We start from the raw sequence: 22,837 nt of genomic DNA, 5'->3' as shown, positions 1-22,837 counted from the left end.
AGGCCATCTCCTGAGCTTTTCTTAATTACCTAGCAAAACAGAAGCCAAATGTGGAAGTTATAAGTAGAATACAGGTTAGGATATAAGCTAAGGCCTTCATCCCATCTGTAATTTATACATTGCCTTAGTTGTCATGATCTATATTTCCAGAGAAATGGGCATAATTCCTTTTCAAAATGAAAGTATTATAATACATTAACCTAAAGTCAGCAATTTTAGAAAAAGATGATCAAATAACCATGTTTTCCAACTAGTTATCCTTGATAATAATAACTTAAACATGGAAAAATGAAGAAAAATGTTATAATTTTAAAGAAACTGTCTAAAAAAACCTCCTTTATATAAAAAAATTATTTTACTATAATTCTCTTCCATTAAATGGAACATAGGTCCAGGTGCTGCCTTTGCTTGAGAATTGGGGCTCCAAATGTTTGCAGAGCCCTCTGCACCAGAAACAAACTGAGAATGAATTTCCTAGTACTGTAATGAAAATAAGGTCTGCTCAACACAATAAACTTCTCATTCTCATCTTTAAAACTGCCTGTTCAGTCATTCAGCATATGTGTTTAGGAAGGGCAAATTGTTAGAACTCAAAGTTTCACTCCTTCATCCGACAGAGATACAGGTCCAGACAGGAAGGAGAGCTTTTCTTGAACATCTTATCTGGTGATGGAGCTGGATCCAGTTGCAGCCAGTTCTCTGGAGTCTCAGGACGGCACCCATGCCTCTCTTAAGTCCCCAGCCTTCAAAACCGCCCCAGGCAGGATCTGGCAGACAAGCTCCTCCAGCAACATTAACGATAACAGGAAAGATAGCATGGACTTTGTTCATTTTGCAGAATCTCTGAGCTCCTACTCTGGGACCAGATTTGGAGTTGATAATGTTGTTCATGCTATTCTGATTCTCATTGGGCACTACAAGCAAGTGTGATGAGTGCTGAGATGGAGGTTTAAAAAGGGCACCTGTGGCTATGAGAACACAACAGAGGGAACCTAAAGTGTAGTCAGAGTGGAATGCGGTCAGGAAAAGCTTCTACAAGGAGGTGATGCTTAAATTGAAGCCTGAGGAATAAGTAGGAATTATTCATGTAGGGTGTGGGAGGTTAGGATAGAAGAAGGAACAAAATCTAGTGTATCTCATTTAGGGAGTTACAAGTGAGCTTGTGTAGCCAGAGTCATTGCCAAGAGAGAAGCCTTGAAGAGGGGATCTGAGTTTGATTGCAGGGCCACAAGAAAGCCCCTGAGGGATTTTAAACTGGGTGCAAACATGAAATTGTCATTTTCTTGTAATAAACTTTTTATTGACTTAACAACACATGTAAACACAATTACATAAACTTGTACCTTGATAGGTTTTCAAAGTGAACACAGTTGTGTAACCAGATAAAGAAATGAAAGGAAGTTGAACTTTATTTTATCTTAAATAACATCTATACAACTAATTACACCCTGGTGTCCAGTAATGGCAAGAGTATCTTGTGTTAAACTAACTCTATTATCTATAATTATATACACTTTTGAAATGCACTGGAAAGTGACTAGAGATTGGCAAAAACTGGAGGGGGTTAAAGCACTGATGAGAACACATTGGATAAGATTGCATTTAGATGACTATTCCTCATGTGGCCCACAGAGAATAAAAAAGTGGTAGTATTAACTAGGATGAGGAACTGAATCAGAATTTGGGGCTGTCTGAGAAGCTGGAAATTAGAAAGGGAAAATACTAGAAAGAAGGAAGCCACAGAGCCTTGAATTTGCTTTATATATTCCCTTGAAATCCTAGACAGATTCCCTAAATTATGTATGAACAAGGCAGGATTCCAAGAGGCTCAATAGAAAGTAACAGTTGAAAAGCTGGAAAACCTCAGTAGAGATTTCAGCAGGTGTCTGGTGCTCGGGGAGAAAAGTTTGGAATGTATGTCCTACCAAATTAGAGAAGCATGAAAAATATTTTGGGCTTTCTGTTGAAAACCTAAAGGGCCATACAACCTTAGGATTAGAACCACATCTCAAAACTCAGGTCTAGGCCTTAGGACTGAGGACAAAACTAAAATAGACCCACTGTAATAAAGCCTAAAATCAAGCCTTTAAAGAATCAAGGTAATCCACTAGTAACTTAATTGCCTACTAAAACAAAACCCAACAGTTTTCATGGGAAAAAAAATAACTGAATCCAGAGTCTCTATAATGTGTTATTGAGAATGTCTAGCATACAATCACAAATCAGGAGACAGAAGAAGAAACAGGACTATATGACATAACCAAGAAAAAAAGAAAAAGGCCCATAGACAACCAATATGTTAAAACTATTGAATAAGAATTTTAATATTATAAATATGTTAAAGAATCTATAGGAAAAGATATATGCGAAGGATGAAGATGTAGAGAATTTTAACAGAGAGACGAAATTTTTGAAAACTAATTTCATAGGAGGCTTAAAAGATTAAGCACTGCAGAAGAAAGGATCATTAAACTTGAAGATAGGTTAAAAGAAATTCAAATTGAAGAGCAAAGAGGGGGAAAAAAAGATTGAAAAATAAATGAACAGAGATGAAATAACTTGCGAGGCAGTCTCAAGCCATATAAATGAATTCCCAGAAGAAGAGAAGAAAATATTTGGAGAAGTAGTGGCCCCAAATTTTCAAAGTATGATGAAAAATATCAACTCATGGGTTGAAGAAACTCAATAACTCCCTGTAATATAAATTCTCTAAAATGCTGTCTTCACCCAGCCTTGAGGCCCTGACTTAAGCTCAGCGAGTTATATTGAGCAACTGATTAAATCCACACCCTCAACCACTTCACTTATTGGATTCTTATGCTCTTGGATACTATGTACCCACCCTAATTGTGCAATGCCAGATACCAGACAACCAGGGACAGCTCCTATGCCACAGAGCTCACTGAAGCTACTCAGTGAGCCAGTCTTAAGTCTCCTTACCATGCCTCACCCATTTTGCCCACAATTCCTACCTCACCTACTTTTTCATGACCAACCTTAGTGCTTCTGAGTGAGCCTACATGGTGTGAACTGTGGATATAACAAAACTGTAAAACTCTCCTGGTTTCTCACTCTTGATCTGTATCTGGCCTCACTAAATGTCACCTCACCTCTGAAAAGCAGGATAAATATAAATAAGGCCACATATTGTCTCAATCTAGTCCAACTAACTTTTCATTAGGAAAGTAAGAGAACAGATGAAGTGGAATAACATTTTTTAAAGTGCTGAAAGAAGGAAAAGCTGTCAAAATTCTATATGCAGGGGACATATTCTTCAAAAACGAAAATGAAATAATTTCAGAGTGAATGCTGAGAGAATTAATTGTAAGTGAACCTGGACTATTAAAAATCATAGCAGTTCTTCAGTCTACAAGGGAAATGATGCCAGATATAAATTCAAATCTACAGAAAAACTGAAGAGCACTGGAAATAGTAAATATGTGGGTAAATATACTTTTTCTTTAAGAAGCTATTGATTGTTTAAAACAAAATTGACACCTACACATATATTTGGGGGTTTATAACACAGGTAGAAGTAAAATATATAACAATTGCACCAGGGATGGGAATTATAAAGTTCTTACATCATATGTGAATTGATATGATAGTAATGCAAGATAAACTGTGATAAGCTGAGGAAACATATTGTTTTCCCTAGAGCAACCACTTAAAAAAATAGTTATAGACCAAAAAAAAAGGAGATAGTAATGGAATGCTTAATTTTTTAATTAAAAAAACAAACTCCATTTATCTAATGGGAATAGGAAAGAAGGCTAAAGGAACAAGTACAGAGAGATAAATAGTAAACCAATGAATAATTAATGGACTTTGAAAAAAATCAATATTTGCATTATATATTAATAGTCTTAAACACTCAATAAAAGGCTGAGATTTTCAAATTGTATTTTAAAAAGCAATTTACAAGATATGCACACTAAATAGAAATAGGTAGGTTGAAATTCAGAAATATACCACACAAACACTAATAAAACTGATGTGGCTATGTTAATATCAGAAAGAGTGAACTTCAATATGCGTGTTACCAGAGGAAAAAGGAGGACTTTTTATAATGAAAAAGTCAATAAATCAAGAACACATTAACAATCCTACTTAGGTATACACTTAATGATATTACTTAAAAATGCATCAAGCAGGAGTAAAGACATGCAAAATGACAGACTATAAAGGTCAAGGACCTGGGATCAGTCACTCCACTGAGTCAACCACTAAGCTGGAAAGAGAAATTGTAATAAATAATTTTGGAACTTCTGGAACATGTCTGGACACTTAACAACCAGGGGAGTGCTTCATGAAGGTAGCTGTTTCTGATCTGTGAGGGACATGCACAAACCAAGAACCACACCCCATTCCTCATCACTGCCCCAATTGTGGGTACAGCAGCCTATGTTCTTGGAGCAGCTAGCTGGTGCCAGGGTGGGCAGTGGTGACCTTGTCCTCAAAATACTTGGATTTGTGCATTTGTGCTGGTCTTGTGATGCCCAAGGAACTGGCACAGATACTTGCCTTGGTTTTGGCCCTCAGTAGCAGTGGCTTACCCTGGTGTCATCTATCAGAAGATATAAAAGGCAAATATATAAAACAATAATTAGAAATTTATGTTAATGAGCACAAAATATATTATTTGTGACAAAATAATAGAAGGGACAGAGGTTATATAATGAGGTTATTATATACGTTTAAGATATTAATTGTAATTCCTAAGGTAACCACTGAGAAAATAATTTGAAAATATCTCCCAAAACCAAAAACATTTATCTACAAGGATATATTCACCCTGCTGTTCATAGCAGCATTATTCACGGTGGCCAAGACATGGAAGAAACCAAAGTGTTCTATGATAGATGATTGGATAATGATGATGTGATACATGAGAAAAGATGAAGTACTGACATTTGTGACATGGATGGATCTTCAGATAATCATGCTAAGCAAAATAAGTCAGAAAAAGTTGAAAACTGTATGATTTCACTCATATGTGGGATATAAAACTGAAAGCAACAACAACAACAAAAATGACAAACAGACTCATAGATGCAAACACTGGATTAGTGGTCACCAGAGAGAAGTGGGGGAGATAGGGGTAAAAGTGATCAAGTATTTGGTGATGGAAGGAAATCTAACTTTGGGTGGTGAACACACAATGCAATACACACACACATACGTTATATATGACATACTGTTTAATTGTACATTCGAAACTTGTTTGGTTCTAATCAATGTCACCCCAATAATTTTTAATTGAAAAAAATCCAGAAAAGAAAAAAAAAGGGAATTAAACCCATACACTTCAAAAATTTAAATAATTCAGTAATGGAGGAATTGAACCAATTGTATGGCATAAACCAAATAGCTAAAAGACAGAAATAAATCATTTATTAGGAATATTTACATGTAAATTGGTTAAACTCTCCTGTTAAAATTCAGAGGCAAATTTTGGGGTGAGGGAACCATCTACATGTTGTTAATAAGAAACTTGCTTCAGATAAAGACACAAAGGTTGAAACTAAAGAGATAGAAAAAGATATTCCACACAAATAACCAAAATGGAGCTACAGCCACTATATTATTGTTTAATAAAATAGACTTAAATTCAAAAATGTTTGAGACAAAAGACATTATATATTGACAAAAGGTTCGATCCAGCAAGAAGATATAACAATGATACACTTGTACATACAGAACAAGAGGGCCTCAAAATATATGAAGCAAAAGTAGAATTGAAGGGAGACATACAGTTCTGTAATAATAATTAGACATTTTAATGACCATTTTCAAAAATGGCTAGATCAGCCAGAAAGAAGATTAACGAGTGCAGAGGACTTGAACCACATTGTAAATTAATGAGACCTAACAGACATAAACAGAACACTTCACACAGCAGCAAAATATTCTTCTGAAATGCACATGGAATATTCTCCAGGACATATGATAGGTTAAGTCTACAAAGACGATTCCTAGTGAAATTTAAAAGATTGAAATGTATAGTATTTTTTGATCACAATAATGAATTTCACCAAAATTAAACAACACTCTTAACCAATGGGTTCAAGAAAAAAATCACAAGGGTAATTTTTAAAATTTTTTGAGATGGATAAAAATGAAAACATTTCAAAATTTATAAGATACAGGGCTAAGGAAAAATAGCAGTAAACTTACATTAGGAAGAAGTAATCTCAAATTAATAATCTAATTAAATCTTAGGGAACTAGGAAAAGAATAGGAAAGTAAACTCAAACAAACAGAGGGAAGGAAATAAAGATTAAAGCAGAGGTAAATGAATTAAGAGTTAATAAAACAATAATCAGTGACACTAAAAGTTGGTTCTTTGAAAGTATCAACAAAAATAACCAATCCTTAGATTGATAGAGGTGGGGAGAAGAGGGAGACAGACAGACAGACAGACTCAATTAAAACCAGAAATAAAAGTGGGGACATTACTACTGATTTTACAGAAATATAGTGGATTATAAAAGAATGCTATGAACAATTGTACACCAACAAGTTGAGCAATCAAGATTAAAAGGACAAATTTCTTTAAACTCACGAATTACCAAAACCAACTCAAGAAGAAATAGAAAATAAGACCAGACCTATAACAAGTAAGGAGATTATATCAGTAATCAAAAATCTCCCAACAAAGAAAGCCCAGGACCAGAAGGCTTCATTGGTAAATTCTATCAACTGTGTAAGATAAACAAAAACTAATTCATCTCAAACTCTTCCACAAAAACAAAGTGGAAGAAACACTTCTTAACTCATTCTGTGAAGCTAGCATTTCCCTGACACCAAAGGATAGCATTACCTTTTACACTACAAGAAAAATAGAGGACAATATCACTATATAGAAACAAAAATATAGAAACAAAAATCCTCAACAAAATATAATCAAATGAAATTCCATTATAGTAAAAAGATCATTCACCATGAGCAAGTGATATTTATCCCCAGAGCAAGTATGGGTTAACATGAAAATTATTCATTATAATATACTACATTAATAGAATGAAGGAAAAAAACACGTTTATATCAACTGATGCAAAAAAAATTAAAAATGATAAAATACAACCACTTTTATGATGAAAAACACTCAATGAACTAGGAATAGAAGGGAATGTTCTTTACATGGTAAAAGTCACGTATGAAAAACTCACAATTAATATCATACTCAATGATGAGAGACTGAAAACTTTTCCCCTAAGATCAGAAACAAGATGAGGATGCCCACTTTTGCCACTATTCAACATAGTACTGCAGTTCTAGTCAGAGCAATTAGTCAAGAAAAAAAAAGTTATCCAAATTGGAAACGAAAAGAAGTTATCTATTCACAGATGACTTGATATGTAGAAAAAGCTAAAGAAGCTACAAAGTTGAATTTAGCAATGTTGTAAGATATAAAATTGACACAAAATCCTTTGTATTTCTATATACTAGCAATAAACAATCCACAAAGTATTAAGATTAAGAAAGCAATTTACATAGCATCAAAAATAATAAAATTCTTAGGAATAAACTTAACCAAGGAGGAAAAGTATTGTATGCAGAAAACTACAAAATATTGCTGAAAGAAATTTTAAAAGACTTAAATAAATGGAAAGACAAATTGCATTGATGTATTAGGATATTTACTATTGACAGTCTTCCCAAATTTATGCACAGATTTAATGCAATTTTTACCTAAACTCCACTGACATTTTTTTTCTTTTGCAATAATCAAAAACCTCATCTTAATATTAATATGGAATTTCAAGGGACTCTGAATAGCCAAAGAAATCTCTATAATGAAGAACAAAGTTGAAGGCCACATATGTCTCAATTTTAAAACTTACTGCAAAGTTATGGTAATTAAAACAATGTGGCACTAGCATAAGGACAGAGACACAGATTGATGATATAGAATAGAGAGACTAGAAATAAACCTATACATGTATAGTTAACTGATTTTTAACAGCATGTGAAAACAATTCAATGGGGTAAAGGCAATGTTTTCAAAAATTGTAGCTGAGACAATTGCATAGCTACATGCAAAATGAAGTTGAATCGTACTAAGTAAGTGATGATTTTTTAGTTATGATACCAAAGCACAGTAACAAAAGAAAAAATAAGTTGGATCTCCTTAAAATTTTAAAAGTTTATGCACCAAAGTACACTATCAAGAGAGTGAAAAGACAATCCACAGATTAATATTCCTACAACTCAATGGCAAAAACAAAACAGAAAACAAGCGAACAAAAATCCACTTACTTAAAAATTGGGCAAGAGAGGAGGACTTTCAGTCAAGAAAATGTTGTGCTTGCCTCCTCCCAGACCGCATAAAATTACAACTAAGCTATAAAAAAACTGTTATTGAGAGCCACCTGAAATCTAGCTCAACAGAAGTCCTACACCTAAGGATACAAAGAAGAAGCCACGTGGAGACTGGTAGGAAGGATTGAGATGTGAAATTGGCTGGTCCGATACCCATGTGTGGCAGTTAAAAATTGTGAGGGATATCTTGACTGTAGAGGTCTTCCCTGAAAAGTGAGGGGAACTAGCCTCACACCAAACTCCCCAGCCTGGGGGTTCAGTGCAGGGAAAAGAAGTCCCCATAACTTCTGGCTGTGAAAACCCCTGGAGACTATAGCTGAGTGAGACTGAGGGCTGCTGGAGTCCCAGGCATCCATCTTAAAGGGCCTATGCATGGACTCACTCGCTGCCAGACTCACTCAATCTGAGCTCCAGTGCTGGGAACCAGCTCAAAAGTCACAAGGGATATTTGGGATGGAACTGAATTGTCTGGCTTTGGAGCAAGGGCTAGAAGGGCAGCTTTTTCCTAGACAAAAGTGCTGGCAAAAGCATTGTTACTTCATTGAGCCTTCCCCTCACCAAGACTGTATGCACTGGTGGCCACCATATCTGAGTCTCCATCATTGGGGCTAACACTATTCATCCTACCCTGATGATTCCCTGAGACCCTGCCCCATTCAAATTGTAGGTCCACTCAAGCCACTTCTAGTGGTTTTTCCATCCAAATTGCCTATCTTGGCTCATGCCATGGACTTTTCTAAAATCTCTCAAAAGTTTGTAACCCCAAAAAGGAAGTTCTGGCATTGACATGCCCTATATCTCTTGCTAAGCATCTCCAAGCATGGCACTAGTGGCAGCCAGCCTCAGTTTGAAACTTAGCTTCCACCAGGTACCTCCAATCCCAGCATAAGAGGCAACAATTTGCATATCACTTTGTAGCTTATACCATGTGGCCCTGAGCAGAGCACAGGTAACAGCTGACCTTGGCCTGCACCAGAGTTTCTCCCAAAAGGCCCCAGAATTAATACACCTGGTGGCCATCTTCAGACCACACCAGAGCACCAAACAACCACCTCCACAAATGATACACCAAAAGGGCAGACTTGGCAGGCACCAGAGCCCTGCTAAAGTGAATCCTGCTCCGTATCACCAGCCCCTGCACAACAGCACTTTCATTCTAGTCATGGCTACTCCTAACAGCCAGTCATCCTGAGTCAATTCCTTGCTTTGATGTGCCAACAACAATCGAGCCTCAACTATAGTATGAGAGCACACACAACCCATACAATGGACACCCATATGATGGACACTCAGGTGACCAGCGAGACCACCACTGGGACCCACTGGCTACCTACTACATAAGGCCACTCTACTAAGACTAGGAGACATAGAAGCTCTATATAATAGAAACAAACACAAAGAGGCAGCCAAAATGAGGAGACAAAGATGTGCCAGATAAAAAAAAAAAAAAAAAAAAAAACAGAACAAAGTTCTAGAAGAAGAACTGAACAAAATAAAGACACAATGTACCAGATTCAGAGTTCAAAATACTGGGTATAAGGATGCTCAGTGGTCTCAGTGAGAATTTTAACAAAGAGATAGGAAACATAAAAATGGAGATTAAAAAGAAAACAGTCAAAAATGAAGAATACAATAACTGAAATGAAGACTACATTAGAGGGAATGAACTTTAGATTCAATAAAGCAGAGGATCGAATCAACGATTTGAAGAAGTAAATAGACATAAGCCCAGGAAGCACAGAGTCCCAAACAAGGTGAACCTAAAGAGACCCACACCAAGACTCATTGTAATTAAAATGCTAAAGATTAAGAGAATCGTAAAAGCAGCAAGTGTAAAGCAGTCACCTACAAAGGACCTCCCATAAGACTGTCAGCTGATATTTCAACAGAAACTTTGCAGGCCAGAAGGGTTTGGCATGAAATATTCAAATCTATGAAAAGCAGTTACAACCAAAATGATTCTATCCAGTAAAGCTATCATTTGGACTCAAAATACAGATAAAGAGCTTCCCAGACCAAAAAAAAATAGTTAAAGGAGTTCATCAACCATCAAACCATTGTTATAAGAAATATCAAAGAACATCTATTAAAAAAAAGAAAAAAGTGATCAAAAATATGAATAATAAAACAATTACTTTAAATGCAAATGAATTAAATGATCCATTAAAAAAAACAAAGTGGCTGAATGGATAAGAAGACTCTAATATATGCTGCCTACAAGAGACTCACTTCAGATCAAAAGACACACACACTGAAAGTAAAGAAATGAAAAAAGATATTTCATGAAAATGGAAATGAAAAGAAACAGCTGGGGTAGCAATACTTATGCCAGATTGGAAAAAAAAAGACTTAAAGACAGGGCTACATAATATTCCTTTTTATGTATATACATTTCGTTTATCCATTCATATGTCAGTAAACCTTTGGGTTTTCTTTCTTTTAAATAGCCATCCTAATGTTTATCAAGCAATATCCCACTGAGTTTTGTATTTCTTTAATAATGAATGATGTTGAGTACCTTTTTATGTGCTTATTGGCCATTTAAATGTCTTCAATGGAAAAATGCCTTAGCCTTTTTTTTAAAATATGGGTTATAAAAATTGAAATGAAAGTTTATTGTTCATTTTAGATATAAGATTCTCATTAGATATGTGATTTGCAAATATTTTCTTCTTTTCTATGGGTTGTCCTTTCACTTTGACAGTGCCTTTTGAAGCAAAAATTTTTAATTTTGATATCAAATTTATATTCTTTCTTTAACTGTTCATACATTTTGTCATAGCTAAAAATACATTGTCAAATTTAAGGACATGAAGATTTACTTCCATGCTTTTTTTAAGGAGTTTTAGAATTTCAGCTCTTACGTTTAGGTGTTTTTTCCATTTTGAGTTAATTTTTGTTTATGGTGGGAGGTAAGTGTTCAAGTTCATCATTTTCTTTTTTTAAAATTTATTTTAATTAGTTTCAAGTATACAGTACATTGGTTAGACATCTATATAGTTTGTAAAACTGCTCTCCCCTTCCCTTGTCCCTCCATCTAGCCCACGTATTCATGCTAACTGCATTTCCTGTCCCATGCTCCCCAACCCCATGACCATCCATCAGCTACTAATTTGTACTTCTTTAACCCTTCAGTCCATTTTTCCAGTCCCCCAAACTCCCCTCACCTCTGTCCCTCACCAAATTGTCCACTATATTTCCGAGTCTGTTCTTGATTAGTTTGTTCCTTTTATTCTTTAGATTCCGCATATAAGTGAAATCATATAGTGTTTATCTTTGTTTGTCTTAAATACTTTCTAGGTTCATCAAAGCAATCTTTTCCCATCTCCTTACTTTTAGTCTGTGTATGTCTTTTAATATGAAGTAAGTCTCTTATAGCCAACATATAGGGGTCTTGTTTTCCTTTCCACTCTATCTTTTAGTGGGAGTACTTAATTCTTTTCCATTTGAGGTACTTATTGATAGGAATGTAGTTGTTACCAATCTTTATTCTGGTTTTTGATACATGTTTTTTTTTTCTTACAGAAGTCCCTCCAACATTTCTTGTAATACTGGCTCAGTGGTGATAAATTTCTTTAGCTTATTTTTGTCTGGGAAGCTCTTCATCTGTCCTTCAACTCTAAATGATAGCTTTGCTAGATAAAGTATTTTTGGCTGTATATCCTGGTTCTTCATTCTGTTGAATATTTTTTTCTAACCCCTTCTGTCCTTTTGAGAAATCAGCTGCCAGTATTATGAGTGTTCTCTTATAAGTAATTACCTGTTTTTCTCTTGCCACTTTTAATTTTCTTTCTTTGCATTTAACCTTTGGCATTTTAATTATGATGTGTCTTGGTGTGAGCCTCTTTGGATCTCCGAATTTTGGGATTCTCTGAGCTTCTTGGGTTTTTAATATCCATTTCCCTCACCAGGTTAAGAATGTTTTCTATCATTATTTCTTCAAACAGCTGTTCAACATCTTGATTTTCTTCACTTATACCAATCAGAAGGATATTTGGACCCTTAATAGTGTCCCATATGCTCCTTAAATTATTTTTATAGTCTTGGTATCTTATCTCTTGCCATTCTAATTGTGTCTTTGGCTTTCTCATCCTCTAGATAGGGCATTTGATCCTTTTCTTTATTCACTTTATTTATTCCATTTAATGTACTTCTCATCTCAGATAATATGCTCTCCATTTCAGACGGTTCCCTTTTATAATTTCCATTTCCATTTTTATGTTTATTTCTTTGTTGAAGTTCTCACTGAATTTAACAAGAAGATCATTGAGTATCTTTATAACCAGTGTTTTGAACTCTGCATCTAATAAATTACTTGACTCAATTTTATTTGGATCTCTGTTCTGCTCTGTTCTCTCATATGGTTTCTGCTTATTTGTCTTCCCATTTTGGCGTCTCTGTGTCTGTTTCTATGTACTAAGCAAAGCTTCTAAGTCTCTCAGTCTTATTAGTGTGGATTTGTGAAGTAGGTGTCCAGTGGCACAGTCCTGAGAGGGCCTCAGCTACAGGCCAAATTTATCTCAAGCCTCTGCCCCTCCAGGGCCACCTGTAAAGATTCAGCAAGCAATCCACAGATACTATGCTTATAATTTCCTCAAAAGGCCACACCAGAAACCAAGGCCACCAGTGTGAGTCTAGGTGCTGCTCAGCAAGGAGCACCTGCCTCGCTGAGGATAAACCTGGATGTGGCTTGGGTGGGGTCACGAGTTGGGGGAGGCAGAGTTTCAGGGAATCCTCTGGAGCAACCTCTGTTATCCAGTCTGATGACCTTACAGCAGAGGTGCTGTTGTGTCCACGCACTGGGAGGTGAGAGGGCTCAACAGGCAACAATGGATTCATGCTGTTTTTATGCTTGCTAACACAACATCCATTCTGCAGCCCATGGATCTAGAAGTAATTTTGACTTTCAAGTCTTATTGTCTAAGAAATATATTTTTAAGACTATACCCACCATAGATAATGATTCCTCTGATGGATACAGGCAAAGTAAATTGAAAGCCTTCTGGAAAGAATTCGTCATTCTAGATGCCATTAAGAACATTTGTGATTCATGGGAAGAAGTCAAAATATCAACATCGACAGAAGTTCAGAGAAGTTGATTCCAGCTGTCATAGATGACTTTGAGGGTTTCAAGACTTCAGGAGAGGAAGTAACTGCAGATGTTATAAAAATAGCAAGAGAACTAGAATTAGAAGTAGAGCCTGAAGGTGTGACTGAATTGTTGCAATCTCATGATAAAACTTTAACAGTGAAGAATTGGTCCTTATCGATGAGCAAAGAAAGTGGTTCCTTGAGATGAAATCTACTCCTGGTACAGATGCTGTGAAGATTGTTGAAATGAAACAAAGGATTTAGAATTTACATAAACTTCGTTGAAAAGCAACAACAGGTTTTGAGAGAATTGACTCTAATTTTGAAAGAAGTTCTACTATGGTAAATTATTATCAAAAAGTATTGCATATTACAGAGAGATTGTCCATGAAAGGAAAAGTCAATTGATGTGTCAAACTTCATTGTTGTCTTATAGAAATTGCCACAGCCACCCAGCCTTTAGCAACCATCATCCTGATCGGTTAGTAACCATTGACATTGAGGCAAGACTCCCCACACCCCAGGAAAAAGACTGTGACTTACCAAGTCACAGTTAATAAGTTAACATTCTTTAGCACTAAAGTATTTTTTAATTAAGTTATGTACATTTTTTTAGACACAATGCTATTACACTTTTAGTAGACTACAATATAGTGTCAACATAAGTTTTATATACACTGGGAAAAAACAAAAAAAAATGTATGTGATATTTGCTTTCTTGTAGTGGTCTGGAATCAAACCCACAATATCTTCAAAGTATGCCTGTATTAACATTTTCACATATTTGCATATGCGTTCTTAACATACATATATATGTGTGTGTGTATATGTGTGCGTGTGTGTGTGTGTATGTATATAAAAGTTGGGCCATAATTTATATACTACTTTTTAAAATACAGTTTGACTTTTAGTAATTTTATATCTGAATGTAGTTGTATGTCTTAGGATGCTTTAGGGTGCATAAAAGAGAAAATCCTCCTCAGGCTGGCATACCTGATAAGATAACATTAGTTCACACATCAAAAGTCAGATGGAGGACAGTTTTCTAGCTGAGTGATTCAGGTGTTTAAAGATGTCATTAGGTCCCAGGTTTCCCGTCTCTCCACTCTGCCAGCCACAGCATTAGCTTTGTATTAAGATAGCCACTCATAACATTTGGCCCTGCCCATTTCCTTGCCCACATGGCAGGAGAATCTAGCTTCTCAAGGTGACAACCCTATCTTTCATGTCAGGAGAGACCTTTCCAGAGGACTGGGCAAGGCTCTCCTATTTTGGAGCTAGTCACTGAGAATCAGTCAAGCCCACCTCTTGGGCTGAGGTCAATGAGCCTGCTCCAATTTCTTTTTCAGGTGGGCTGGCAAGGTGAGAAGTGGCTTTTGGTAAGTCCATCACAGCGTTCACCGTTAAAGTTTAAGAAATAAAATAGTGCTTAAAAATGTGGAAAATCTGCACATTGTTGACCTATTCTGCTCCATCAAGAGACAAATATTTTTCAATTCTAAGCTATTTTTACCAGTATTCCCTTTCAAATTTCTCAAGAATGTACATATATTGTTATTTCTTTATACTTGTGGTACTTGGGAATTTAGCCCCCTTACAGCAACATCTCCTGCCCACTTTGCCCATACATCATAGCTGTTATCAACTAAATTGTGCCCCCCATTTATATCTTGAAACTCTAACTCTCAGTGTGCCTATATTTGGGGATAGGGACTTAAAGAGGTAATTAAGGTTAATGAGTTCATAAGAGTTGGCTCTAATCCAATGTGACTGGTGTCCTTCCAAGAAGAGAGAGAGACACCAAGGATGCACACACATATAAGATAGGCCATGTGAAGATACAATGAAAAGGCAGCAGTCAGTAAGCCAGGAAGAAGGTTCTCACCAGATTCTGATGATACCAACCACCATCTCAATTTTGGACTTCTAGCCTCCAGAACTGTGAGAAATAAATTTTTATTGTTTAAGCCATTCAGTGTGTGGTTTTTTGTTATGGTAGCCAGAGCAGATGATACAGTAATTTAACCATTTTAAATCAATAATTATTTAATCACTGTGACTATGTACATGTTGTTTACTGCTGAAATAACTTACATATTAAAAGTTTTTCCATGTTAAAATAACTTTAGAGTCTCTCTCTCTCTCTCTCTCTCTCTCTCTCTCTCTCTCTCTCTCTCTCTGCTTTCTATGCATTATTTTGTTCCCCCCAACTGGTCCATCAAATGTCTTTTTATCACCGTCTTGGATATGCACACTCCTATGTCCTCTGGACATGTGATGTTTGCCCCATAGCTTTCCATCTTCAAATCTAGCCCCCGTGCTGTCTGAGGTGACTCAAGGCCAGAGCCACTACCAGTTTCCATCATATGAGACCTCCTTTGTTTCTGCTTTTGGAACCTGTGTCCTGGATTCTAAGATTTCTTGTCTCTCAGATTCCCACCTTGCTTTGCCAAAGGGCACCCTTCCTAAGAATACATCAGAGGTATTTCTGAGTCCTTAGATGCCTGAACATGCTTTAACACTGCTCTGACACTTGATAATATTTGGCTGAATATGGAATTTGAAGCTTAGGGTAATTTTCCTATATTTTGTTGGACATTTGAATTTTTTTACCACTTTTTTATATTATAAATACTTCATTGAGTGCTAATTCTTTTAAACAGCTAAACTATTCCTATCAGATAAATTCCTGAAATACAAAATGCACATTTTTAAGGTTTAAAAATAATATATGTTGCAAAATGCCTTCCAAAGCCAGCAATGTGTGTGTGTGTGTGTGTGTGTGTGTAATCTTTATATATATATATATATATATATATATATATATATATATCATCAGTGTGTGTGCGTGGGGGGGTATCTTTATCAGTCTTGGGTATCAACACTTTTTAAAAAATCATTTGCTTGTTTGATGAGGGAAATGATGTTTTAGACAACTGGCCTCTGGCAAGTGTCTGTGGGAGTTTGGGATTGGCAGTGGAGGTGCTCAGAGGTACAGAGCAGGGTGCTGAGTCTCCTTCCATCTTTCTTGACAACAGTGGAAATCACATAGAGAGCTTCTATGAAGGCTGGGTGGCTGGGCAGAGTTGCAATTTCTTCAGGACTAGGAGATGGACAAATGAGCTGACATCTGCGCATGCCTGGGGTTTGCCTGAGTCAGGGGTGGGGCAGGCAAGGGTAAGCACCCTTTGGCACCCTCCCCTAGATCTGCCCCACCCCTACTCTGCTTCCTGCCCACAACCCTTTGTCTGAGTCTAAATCTATTTCCATGTGAGTATGGGAATACAACTGAGCTCCAACCAGGAAGGAATTCTAGTATGTAAGTTAACTCCCACCCCTCACTGGTTGTAAGGCCCTTGCAACTTATCATGGTAGCCAGCTATCATAAATTAAGCCACTCAGAATATTCACATCCAAGCCTTCGTGTGGACATATGCTGTCATTATTCTTGGGTACATGCTTAGGAGTGGAAAGTCTGGAGCATATGGAAGGTATATGTTTAACTTTTTAAGAAACTGTGACTTGGTTTCCAAAATGATTTGACCATTTTTTATTTCCATCAGCATGGTATAAATCTACTATTTTACCTTATCTTTTGTCACCACCCAGTATGGTTAGTCTTTAAATTTTAGCCATTCTAGTGAGTGTGTAATGGGCTCACAGAGGTTTTTATCTGCATTTCCCTCATACTACTGATGTTGAATGGTTTTTCATATGCTCATTTAACATCTGTATATCTTCTTTGGTGAAGTGTCTGTTTGAATATTTTGTCCTTTTAAAAAAATTGAGCTGTCTGTACTCTTCTTATTAAGTCCTAAGAGTTATTTATGGATTCTAGACAAGTTCTTTGTCAAATATGTTTTGCAAGTATTTTAGTCTCATTGTGGCTTGCCTTTTCATATTTCTAATTTTTTTTAGCTTTTAAAAACTTTTAATTTTAAAATAACTATAAACTCATAATAAGTTGAAAATATAGTACAGTGTATTTACGCTTTCTCCACCATCCCCTAATAGTCCCATGTTATCACGTCCTTTCTGTTTGGAGAATGTTTTTAGCCATTTCTCAGGAGAAATCTGCTGGAGACAAATTCTCTTAGTGTTTCTGTGTCTAAGAATGTAGGCTTCTGTTTAGAAATGCTGCTCCATATTCATCCTCTATACTAAGTGATACAGGTATTTTGAATGGGCTGCAGTATTGTTCTAAGAAGCGATTTGAAAAAAGTAGTGTCTGAAGCAAGGTTGGAATCTTCAAACAACTACAAAGTGTTAAGTTAATCCTGGAAACTTTGCAGTTTTTATTGTGGAAATGTGTATGAAGTGGGTTCAGGCATTCGTTTTTTGGAGACGAGTGTATATGCTGAAAAGCATTCGACTGCAGCCATTAACGACTTGGTATTATGGTTGAATACTTAGGTTAACCTGTTGCTATTAAGAAAAGATAGAAATAGTATAAACTATAAAGAAATTATTCAGCAATGCAAAAGACTAGATTTGAAATCTTGGTATCTGTATCCAGAAGGACAATCAACGATTTGGTGCCTGTATGGTTATATGTTATGAAATCAGTTGGCTGTGTAATAAGGTACAAAAATAAATTGGAATTCTTGCTTGTAAATTGGGTTATCCATTTATGATTTCACCCCTTCATACTCTTGTTGTTTCTGACTTGATTGATGCTGACACCCAGTCTCACATATCTAGATGTGTTTGTACGTGTCATGTTTTCAATACCAAGAAGCTAGTAGGAAACTGTCTTCCCATCTATGCTGTTGAGCTTGCCAACTACCAAGTTTGAATGAGCAGGTAGTAACACATTAGCAACTTCTTTATAGTTTGTAGTGTCGGGATACCACCAGCTTTCCTATTCGGTCTATCTTTGCCAAGGAAAGCAGAAAGCCACTGCGTGTGGCATGTAGTGCTCAAGCGTAATTCGTAGAGAAATCTCTGTGTTGATACTGGACCTGGAATTTGTGTTCTCAAAGCGCCATTACATACATACACACTAGATTTTTTGTAATCATGTGGACAAGGCAAAGGTCTTTCAGAGAGGTTTCACAACTACACTTACCATCTGAGAGTAATGGTTGAGGGAAAGCTTTGAAAAGGGTCGTTTCGTCTCTATACGTTTGTTTGGAAACACTGCACCCTTCTCATCCTCAGGCTAAGTGACATACAGGTATTTTTTACAGGCTGTGGTATGGTTCTCATGAGTGACCTGATAACCATAGCTTCTGAAGTCTAATTGGAGCCTTACAATTAGACTTCAGAAGTGTAAAATTAAAAAGGGAAACCTTGACATTTTCATTGTGGAAATTTGTATGAAGAGGTTAAAAGCACTTGTTTGTGAAAATTTAACGTCTATGCAGAAAAGATAATAGACTGCAGAGTATAACAATGTCATATGGTGTTTCAATATATCATTTCACATGTTTCCATTGAGTAAAGATAGAAACAGTTTAAACTTAGAGAAGTTATGGCTCCAGTGGAAAGGAAGCTGAATTTTAGATACCTTATTTCTATCTTCCAGAACAGGTGTCAGTAAGTAGGTGCTACTATTGATTTGTGCAGCAAAGTAAGATTACACTCTAAACACGTATGAAAAGGACTTGTAGCTCCTGACTGAAAATGGGGTGACACATTTTGGATTTGAGCAGGTTCTTCGTCACAATGTTTGTGACTTGAGTGAAATTCGGTCTCAGAATGATGAACTGTCAACCTGCTTGGACATGTCATGTTTTGAGTACCAAAGAGCTGGTACTGAAAACTATCTTGACCTTCATGATCCTGAGTTTGCCGTCTCCTAAAACGCATGAAAAGCTAGAAATACAGGGGTAGCTTCTTGGAAGTTTGTAACACGGCACACTACCAGCTTTCTTGTACAGTCTAGCCTTGCCAAGAAAAGCAGAACACCACTGGGCGTGGCATGTGATTCATAGAAACTCATAAAAAGATCACTGCGGCGGTGATACCGGGCTTGGAACTGCTGTTCTCAAAGCACCATTGCATACAGGACACTAACGGTGTCGTAATGCATGCGGACAAATCAACAGTCTCCCAGAGATGTTTCAGAGACATTACCATCTGATGGAAACTTCAGAAGGAAATCCAAGGCTTCCTACGAAGTTAGATCACCCGAGTGTCTAGAGTCCAGGTTGAACAGTCTCCAAGAGGGTTTCAAAGGTACACTTACCATCAGATGGCACATTCAGGCGAGGTTGCGATGCTTACTTCAGATGTTAAGGCACTCTAACAAGTAATGGTTGAGGCATGGCTTTGAAAAGACCCAGTTCAGCTCTGCACATTTCTGTTTGGAAACAACTCACCCTCCTTCACCCTTTATACTAGGTGACTGACGAGTATTCCCTACGGGCCGTGGTATAGTTCCCAGAAATGCCCTGATATCCATTTTTTCCATAGTCTAACAGCATTCTTAACACAATTAGGGAGCGAGAAATTAATGAGGGAAACCAAGCCGTGTTTATCGTGGAAATTCGTACAAGCGGATTTCAGCATTTCCTTCTGAAAGCTGACTGTAAATGCAGAAAGATATAGGTCAGCGGACTTTAACAATGTCGTATAGTGTTTCGATGCTTCTTTTCATGTGCATCCATTAAGTAAAGATAGGAAGAGTGTAAACTTTGAGACGTTATGGCGTGCATAGAAAAAAAGCTTATTTCTGAATGCCGAACCTTTAGTCCAAGAACAGGTAGCTGTCTGAAAGCTTGATGCTACAATTGGTGTGTGCAATGAAGTAAGTCTGCATTAGAAACATGTACGAAAAAGACTTGTAGCTCCTGACAGCAAATCATGGAACACGTTCTGGATTTGAGCAGGTTCTTCGTCGCATCGTCTCAGACCAGCGCGAGGTTCGCTCTCAGACTGATAAACTGTCGACCTGCTTGGACGTGTCGTGTTTTCAGTAGCCAAGGGCTGTAACCAAAATCTGTCACGATTTCCATGCTCCTGAGATTGCCCTCTCCTAAAATGCAAGAGTAGGTAGAAATTCTGGGGCAGCATCTTTGAAGATTCGGAAACGGCAAACTACCAGCTTCCTGTACAGTCTCAGTTTCCCATGGAAAGCAGAACGCCACTGCGCCGGACGTGTAGTGGTCAAGTGAAAATCTAGAGATACCCCTGCGAGCGTACTGGGCCTGCAATTTGTGTTCCCAGAGTACCGTTGCATACATCCACGCTAGATGTTTCATATCCGTTTGCACGAAGCAGAGGCGTTTAAGAGAGGTTCCTCAGGAACCCATAGCATCGCATGGCGCATTCAGGTGCGGATCCAATGCTTACGTCAAACGTTAGGGCACTCTGACAAGTAATGGTTGAGGCACAGCTTTGAAAAGAGCTGCTTCCACTCTGTACGTTTCCATTTGGAAACGACGCACCTCTTTCTCCCTTTCACCTAAGTGAGCTACAGGTATTCACTACGGGCCGCGGTTTGGATCCCAGAATTGCCCTGATATCCATTGTTGCCATACTGTAACGGGATTCTTAACACCAAAGGGAGCGGGAAATTAACGAGGGTAGCCGTGCTGTGTTCTTCTGGAAATTCGTACAAAGCGGGTTTGGGCATTTCCTTCTGTACGCTGACCTTAGATGCATCCAGATATGGTCACCGGACTTAGGCAATATCGTGTACTCTTTCGATGCTTCTTTTCATCCGCTTCCATTACGTGAAGACAGGAACAGTGTAAATTTTGGACGTTACGGCGCGCCTGTGAAAGAAGCTTATTTCTGAACGCATAACCTTTACTCCGAGAACAGGTAGGTTTCTGCCAGCTTGATGCTACTATTGCTGTGTGCAGTGAAGTAAGCCTGCATTGGGAACATATACGAAAAGGACTTGTAGCTCCTGACTGCAAATCATGGAACACGTTCTGGACTTGAGCAGGTACTTCGTCGCAACGTCTGTGACCAACATGAGGTTCGCTCTCAGACTGATAACCTGTCGACCGCCTTGGACGTGTCGTGCTTCCAGTAGCAAAGGGATCGTACCGAAATCTCTCTTGACAACCATGTTCCTGAGGTTGCCCTCCCTTAACACGCACGAGCAGGTAGAAATTCTGGGGCAACGTCTTGGAAGATTCAGAAACAACAAACTACCAGCTTGCCTCTGCAGTCTATGTTTCCCATGGAAAGCAGAAGGCCACTGAGCGCGGCGTGTAGTGGTCCAGCGAAAATCTACAGATAACCAGGCGAGCGTACTACGCCTGCAATTTGTGTTCTCAGAGTACCGTTGCATACATCCACGCTAGATGTTTCATATCCGTTTGCACCAAGCAGAGGCCTTTCAGAGAGGTTCCTCAGGAACCCATAGCATCGGATGGAGCATTCAGGCGGGGATCCGATACTTACTTCGAATGTTAGGGCACTCTGACAAGTAATGGCTGAGGCACAGCTTTGAGAAGAGCCGCGTCTCCTCTGTACGTTTCCGTTTGGAAACGCAGCACCCTCCTTCCCCCTTTCTGCTACGTGACCCTCGGGTATTTACTACGAGCCTCACTCTGGTTCCCAGAATTGCCCTGATATCCATTGTTTCTATACTGCAACGGGATTCTTAACGCCAACAGGGAGACAGAAATTAACAAGAAAAACCGTGCCGTGTTATCCTGGAAATTCGTACAAAGCGGATTTGCGCATTTCTTCTGACGCCGAGCTCAGAGCACAAAGATATGGTCACCGGATGGACACAATGTAGGATGCTCTTCCGATGCTTCTCTTCATCCGCTTCCATTACATGGAGATAGGACCAGTGTAAACTTTGGACCCTACGGCGCGCCTGTAAAAGAAGCTTATTTCTGAACACCGAACCTTTAGTACGAGAACAGGTTGGTGTCTGCCAGGTTGATGCTACTATTGGTGTGTGCAGTGAAGTAAGTCTGCATTGGGAACATGTAAGAAAAGGACTTGTAGCTGCTGACTGCAAATCATGGAACACGTTCTGGATTTGAGCAGGCTCGTCGTCGCATCGTCTGTGACCAGCGTGAGGTTCGCTCTCAGACTGATAAAGTGTCGACCTGCTTGGCCGTGTCTTGTTTTTAGTAGCAGAGGGCTGGTACCGAAATCTGTCTTGACATCCATGTTCCTGAGGTTGCCCTCCCTTAACAGTCACGAGCAGGTAGAAATTCTGGGGCAGCATCTTTGAAGATTCACAAACGACAAACTACCAGCTTGCTTGTGCATTCTATGTTTCCCATGGAAAGCAGAAGGGCACTGAGCGCGGCGTGTAGTGGTCCAGCGAAAATCTACAGATAACCAGGCGAGCATACTACGCCTGCAATTTGTGTTCTCAGAGTACCGTTGCATACATCCACGCTAGATGTTTCATATGCGTTTGCACGAAGCAGAGGCATTTCAGAGAGTTTCCTCAGGAACCCATAGCATCGGATGGCGCATTCAGGCGGGGATCCGATGC

The sequence above is a fragment of the Rousettus aegyptiacus genome, unplaced genomic scaffold (genome assembly GCF_014176215.1).
Source record: "Rousettus aegyptiacus isolate mRouAeg1 unplaced genomic scaffold, mRouAeg1.p scaffold_m13_p_11, whole genome shotgun sequence".
In the NCBI taxonomy this organism is placed as follows: domain Eukaryota; kingdom Metazoa; phylum Chordata; class Mammalia; order Chiroptera; family Pteropodidae; genus Rousettus; species Rousettus aegyptiacus.
This window is presented reverse-complemented; position numbering follows the sequence as displayed.